This window comes from Crocodylus siamensis, chromosome 2, assembly GCF_052110815.1.
Source record: "Crocodylus siamensis isolate JL-2025a chromosome 2, ASM5211081v1, whole genome shotgun sequence".
Lineage (NCBI taxonomy): Eukaryota > Metazoa > Chordata > Crocodylia > Crocodylidae > Crocodylus > Crocodylus siamensis.
The window spans coordinates 248,378,377-248,385,151 of NC_143396.1; positions in this window are offsets into that span (position 1 = coordinate 248,378,377).

A 6,775-nucleotide genomic window follows, 5' to 3' on the forward strand; every position below is an offset into this window, starting at 1 on the left:
TAAATATCTCATAATGATAGAGGACTGAGAGCTCCATCAGAGGAAGAAAAAAGATTTTATTTTTCATGTTAAGTAATGTACATTTTAAAATAACAACGAGGAAAAAATTTAAGAGAGAAATTTGGAGCTATGTCTATGTTCATGTATGAAGTATGTTTTTTCTGATTTCACATTTCTACCTCCATTTGGAGCATTTCTACCTCCATTTGACCATTCATTCATTTTGTAACAAGAACTTGATACCTAGTGGTCTACGCCTGAGAAGCTCTCATGAAACCATCAACCCTGAATGGCTCTGTCCCTCCAGGCCAGATCCAGATGTGTAAGTACGTGTGTTTCCCCAGGGACAAAAACAGCAAAGGTACAAAATACGCTGCTGCCACTTGTCCCTGTGGAACACGTGTATGTGTGCTCTGGCGCATGGAATGTTGCCCTGGGTTGGATAGGGGTGGCAGGGGCCAGCACCTTGGCTGGCCCCAGAAGCCTAACTGGGGGCTTGGCCTGCTAGGCTCCGGTTTCAAGCAGTGCACGCTACTACCACATGCACTGCCCCAATTTTTTCTCCTGCAGGTTTTTTGATACTGGTATCTCCCAGTGTTAAACACCTGCCTCCCCCCCTCCCCTCCCCTTCCCCCAGCCCTGCAAATTAGCAACAGGGGGAACATTTGCATATGTGACGTGTGGTGTGCAGTGCCACATACTGCATATGCATGCTCATCTGGATGTGCCCCCAGTGGATAACAGTGGTAGATTCCTTATCAGCAGACCCACTGTTTTTTAATGATTCTGTCAGAAGTCAATAGAATTAACATTACTTTCCCCAAACAATGACGCTGACCAAACTCACAGATTCCTAAAAGGGGGATGACATTAGCCTGAAAGCGATTGGATTCAGGAGTTTATATTCTGTAGACCTCTAATTCTTGAGCCTTTTAGGAGAGAACGTGGGAGCGTAAGAAATTAATTTGCTAAGCCTCCTTTCCTTGGGGATTCTTAGAAATCAAGGCTCCCACAGCCAGGTGGATTCTGGCAAGGAGGAGCACAGGGGCATATCTAAGCAAATGGAAGGTCTCAGGAGGGTTAGAGTTCTCATTCCAGCATCAAAAGAAGCTGGGCTGCAGAATGCCAATGTCAAAAAAAGGTACCAGATGTGGTCTACACTTAAGGTTTCATGGAAAGACTCAGAATTAGGAACAATGACCAGTTACTATCCAGACCCAGAGACCTTAGAAACATATGAGCTAGTGAAGTCTATCCCGAATGGGACTTGGCCTCTGCTATCACAGATTCACCTGCTTTTATGTTAAATCTTCCCCCAAACTGAGATTTTCTACTCCCTTTTAGATCAGTGTTATATGCGAAAGATGTAAATCTAGTGACACAATACTTTCAACCCTGAACCAATTCTGTACATTTATCTTCTTCCAAAAGGAGTCTACAGACATGCAAGTAGAGCTGGATGATCTGTTCTTGTAATCATGGCTGAAATCTTTAACTGCACCCACATTATATAATTGCTCTGTATTACTAATATCACTCCCTGAGTCCATCTTTCTCATACTGGAGCTATTTACCATCATGACATGTAGTTTTGAAGTACCCACTTCAGTACCATCCAGCAGTTATTATCCTGGTGGCCAGAATGTATTAATTGGACAAATATATGCAAGTTTAAAAAAAAAAAGAATAGGTCAGTAAGAAATTAAACCATCTTTTTAGCTCTGTTATCGAATTACCAGGAACATACTTTCTCTTTAGGTGGATTTCATGATCTCATTTTCTTCCTCAGCACTTATACTTTTCCTGGTACACTTGAGTTTCTGGCTGTATTTCTTTTTTCAGCAAGCTTTCATAGATTCATAGATTCTAAGGCTGGAAGGGACCTCAGAAGATCATCATGTTTACTGTGCAGCTAATTACTCTATTGCACTTGATGGCCCAACCTCAACCACCTCTTCTGCCATATTCAAGTGCTTAATTCTAATTATTATTTGAGAATACTTGTGGTCACTGATTATCCAAAGTTATATTTTGATTGTCAGGTAACACCTTTGACATGATGGTCACAGTTATGCACAATCTTTCAATAGTGTATGGTTGAAACTTAATTCTCTAGTAGATGAGAATCTCGGTAACCGTTATGTCAAATAGATGACATTTTTTCTCTCTCTTTCTATTTCATTTCCTTCCCCATTTAACATAATGGGAGATGGACTTTTCTTTTAAAATGCCTGCCTCTCTTGCCAGCAGCCTTCCTTTCTCCTTTGCCTCTCTTCTTTCCTTGCCCATAAATATGTAAGAAATCAAACTGGTAGCTGTTAGCTTTCTCCTATTTCAGATGCCTAGAGTCTAAATTTTATCTTAAAGGCTGGTAGGATCCTTCTCCAGGGAGCAGCCACTGGCCTAGGAAGAGGAAGTGGCATTGTTCAACTGTTTTCCTATTGATTTAAATCCTTTTACTGGAAACTATTATTTTCCTACTCAAAGGATGTTTGGTATAAAATTGGCCAAAATAGTTTTAAAAGATTATTTTGAACTACTCTTTAAATTAATACGCTTACCAGAAGCCATTCTACAGTGTACATTATAAGTTTCCTTGGGCGCGTCTACATGAGACATTTACTGTGCAATAGACTAATTAGCTGCACAGTAAACGTTGCACATCTACATGTGCACTCCTATTAGGCTGAAGTAAACTAAGGTACTCCGCAGCAAGATAGTACTTGTAAATATCCTGTAAATACAAGTAGTATCCTGCTGCGGAATAAGGAACTCCACAGCAGCACATGTGTAGATGCTGCCCTGGCTGGCTGGGGCATGAGGGTGCTTTAATGTGGGGGCTGCCTACTGGCTAGCCCTGAACTGAAGCACCCTTGTGCCCCAGCCAGCCCCTTGTTGGGACATTGAGCTAGGAGGAACAGTGTCAAGATGACAGGCTGATCCCTTGGGCCCCTGCCAGCTACAGCTGGTCTGACACAGTTCAACGTGCTGCGCTTCCAGGAGCACGTGTAAACAAGTACCCAGGACCAATAAAACTCCAGTGCAATAAGCACCAGAGTGTATTCAAATACATTAATATGCACATGTAGAAGCACTCCTTGTGTACTTTTTGAGAGGGAAAGAAGTGAGTTAACACCTGTTAATACTTATTACTGTATTTTTTAACTATTCATTTCTAACTGCCACTCTCAACTACATCAGAGCCTTATGATTCCAGCAACCTGTACCATCTCCTTTTCAAAGGGCATCTGAACTGCTATAGAGAGGATGAGAAATGCTTGTCATCCTAAATATTCAGTCACCTACTCAGGTAATGATAATTCAGGACTTTTAATACTGTGAATGCAAAGCATTCCATAGATAAGGCTTAGAGGCAGACACAAGCAGCACTCAGGAGATTTCAGTGCAGAGGGGGAAATGTAAATGGGAAATATTTAGTTCTGTCCTGTCAAATTCTGTGAGAGAGAGAAATATTCTGGAATTGTAGGATTAGTTAAATGGAAAAGCTGACAAAGGAAATATCTGCAACTATTGCTCTAATGAGACAGATATGGTTCACGTTATTATTTTTAATTAATTTCACTGCAGAATTATACCCTGTTCAGCACTTCTTACTCTGAAAAATATCTGCTGCCATCTGCATGGTTTTTTAAATAAAGCATGCATGAAGGTTGTTTGAAGAGTAGCCTCTGATGAGCAATATGCCACTATAGAAGCCAAGTCCCTCCAAAGAAAACCTAATTTTTAACATGTTCCCTCAGGAATGAAATACTGTTGGTCTGTGTAAACTGATGATAAATGGTTTCCAAGCAAGAGTTACTGAATATATTAGTCCTGAATCTTCTCCCATTAAAGTCAGTGGGAATTTTGCAATGCGCTTTAGGGCTGGTCATATTTCTTTATGCTCAGAAATATGAGACATTCTAGATAACAGACACAAATGTTAAAAAAACTTCAGGGCAGTTCAGAAGAGGTGACTTCATAGGACTGATATAGAGACTTTGGCATTAGGATCCAATTGTTATGAAACGTATGATATACTTTTAAAACAAACAAACAGAAAACACCCTTTACAGCTTGCTGGCATCCGATTTCAGTTCCTTAGTCTCAGGTGATGTCCTGACCAGCAGCAAACTCTGAAGGCATTGTCAGTTCCGTAGAATAATCACTATCTTGTGTGTTGACAATGCTGCCAGCAAGAGCAGAAACCTGAATCCAGGTGTCAGCAGATGAACAAAAGAGTATTTTATTTGAAATATTTTGGTTGCAAATGTATTGATTTTTAAATTATGATAAGTTATCATTCATTGGTGATCTTTACTTATTTATGCTCAGGGGTAAGCAATTATTTGGGCTGGAGGGTCACTTAAGGTGTTTCGTGGGCATCTTTATACATGCTCTGGGGTGGAGACACTTTAATTAGTGTGGCTCCCAGGAGCCACTCTAATTAAAGCACTTGCAGCATCTCATGTATTCAGTGTTCTGTTCTTCAAAGTGGTGGTGGGTGTGCTTTAACTAAAGCTTGTCTGACACATTTTGAAGCACAGGGACCCTGAACACACATGACACAGAGGCTACTGGAGTGTGCTAATTAGTACACTCCAGCAGACTCAATTAATTGTGCTAATTAGTATGTGATAGAGCAGGCATCGGGCACATGTATAGGTGTCCTCAGTGAGCTATTGGAGGCTAGAGACGGAGTGCTGACCCGGCCCAGCATAGTGGGGAGGGAGAGGAATTGATCCTAATTTGACCTTGGGCCTGGAGATGCCAGACAGAGCTGGTAGGCAGGTGGACAGGGTCTCCATGGAGACCAGCCCAGGATCCCTGTGGGCAGGGTGTGCTTGGCTAGGCGGATGGGATGGGGTCATGGGTGGGCAGGGAGTGGCATCCAGGAGCAGGATGGGCAGTTGGGACTGGGATCATGGGGCAGTGACACCATGGGGCTGGGGACCAGGGCAGAGCTGCAATCTGCTCCCTGCACATCCCTGCAATGGGCACTGGTTCTGTGGTCAGAGATGTGCAGGGAGCAGATCATGACTTTGCCCCAGGCCCTGGTCCTGCACTGTCACCACCCTGTGATCCCAGCCCTGGCTGCGCCTGAACGTTCCTCCCCACCCATCCATGGCTCCATCCCATCTGCCCAGTTGAGCATTCCCTGCACTTGTGGGTCCCAGGCTAGTCTCCATGGAGACCCTGCCTACCCACCCATTCTGTACAGCAGCCCTGGTGGTGGGTGCAGAGCAGATGGGCTGGGGTGCCTGGGCAGCAAGGCTGGGTCCAGTGGCAGTAAAGACAGGAAGCAGCACCTAGGCAGGGTGAGTCACCACCGTGGGGGCTGCCAGGAAGCCAAAACTGGCCATCCTTGCCCCACCACATATGCCATGGCTGCACATGCCATGGCCCAGGCTGCTTCCTGTGCCTGGACCAGGTGCAGCTGAGGGACTGCAGGCCAGATAGAATTCCTTGGTGGACTAGATCTGACCTGTGGACCATATTTTGCCCACTCCTGTTTTATAAAGTATTACAATTCAACTCTAGATATAGAATGGAAGTAAATGAAAAAAACAGAGCCCAAATTTTCCGTAAGAGAAACTGATACAAAAGAAGATATATCCAAATAATATTTTCCTGTGTTCTTATTATTTCCATTTTGATATAGAAGAAAACTCACTATTTAGAGCAGGGAGATCAAGCATATGGTCCACAGGTCAGATTCAGCCTGCAGAGCTGCTTCATTTGGCATGCCAAGCTATTGGTAGGCTACCAGAAATGGAGGGGTATGGCCTGCCACAGAATCTAGGACCTTCAGTAGCAGAAGGTGGAGCAAGGGGGAGCTGTTGACACAACCTTGCTCACCCTGTAGCTGCCAGTCCCACCACTGTCCTTGTTGTCCTGCTACTCTAGATCCAACCCAGGAAGGAGCCCCATGGTCTGGATCTGGCCTGGGGCATGGGGGAAGTTTGACACCCTAGATTTAAGGAGAGCAATTAGGGTAACAAAACCCTGGCTTCAATCTAGTGTACTTTCAGTTTCAATCTCTAATCTATAAGGCTGAAAATTAATCAGGAAAATTCAGCCTGCTAAGCACAAAGGCATGGCTGTATTGATTTCTAGACCTCTGCCACTCTCCATTGCAGCAAGAAAAGGTTTTGATGTGGGTAACTGAAGAATGCAGGAAATTTATCTTAATCTGTTCCCACTGAATATATAAAACTCTCATTTGAAGTAAGGGACTTTGGGTTAGAGCTGATTAGAACTGTTCCCATAAACACATGCAGATTTATTGAGCCTGAAGTATTTTGTCTGAAACATCTCAGTTTGATGAACTCTGACTGAATCCAAAAGAGAGTTTCAACAAAACTGTACCTGGATTCCTGAGGAATGGCCTCAGGGATGGAGCCTGATGCTTTCAGGACCCCCACTCCTGAAGTAATCTGACTGGCAGTCCTGTCTAGTCAATGGCTGCAGATCTGGACACTCTGGAGGCTTCCGGGTCCCAGAACCTCTGGTTTGGGGACAGCTAGCCAAGCCAGAATTTCCAGGCTCTTTGATGTGGTGGAGCTAAGAACTTGAGAGCCCTGGAATCTAGTTCCAACTTGGCCTCAGGTTCTGGCTCCAAAGTAGGACACTAGAAACTCTGAGGACCCTAAGCCATAGTTGGGACTCTTGGGGCTTCCAGGCTCCCTGCTGTAGAGTCAGATCCTGGGGGTCCTGAAACAGACCCTCAGGAGTAAGCTGCAGATCTTGGGAGACCCTGCTGGTTTTATCCAGA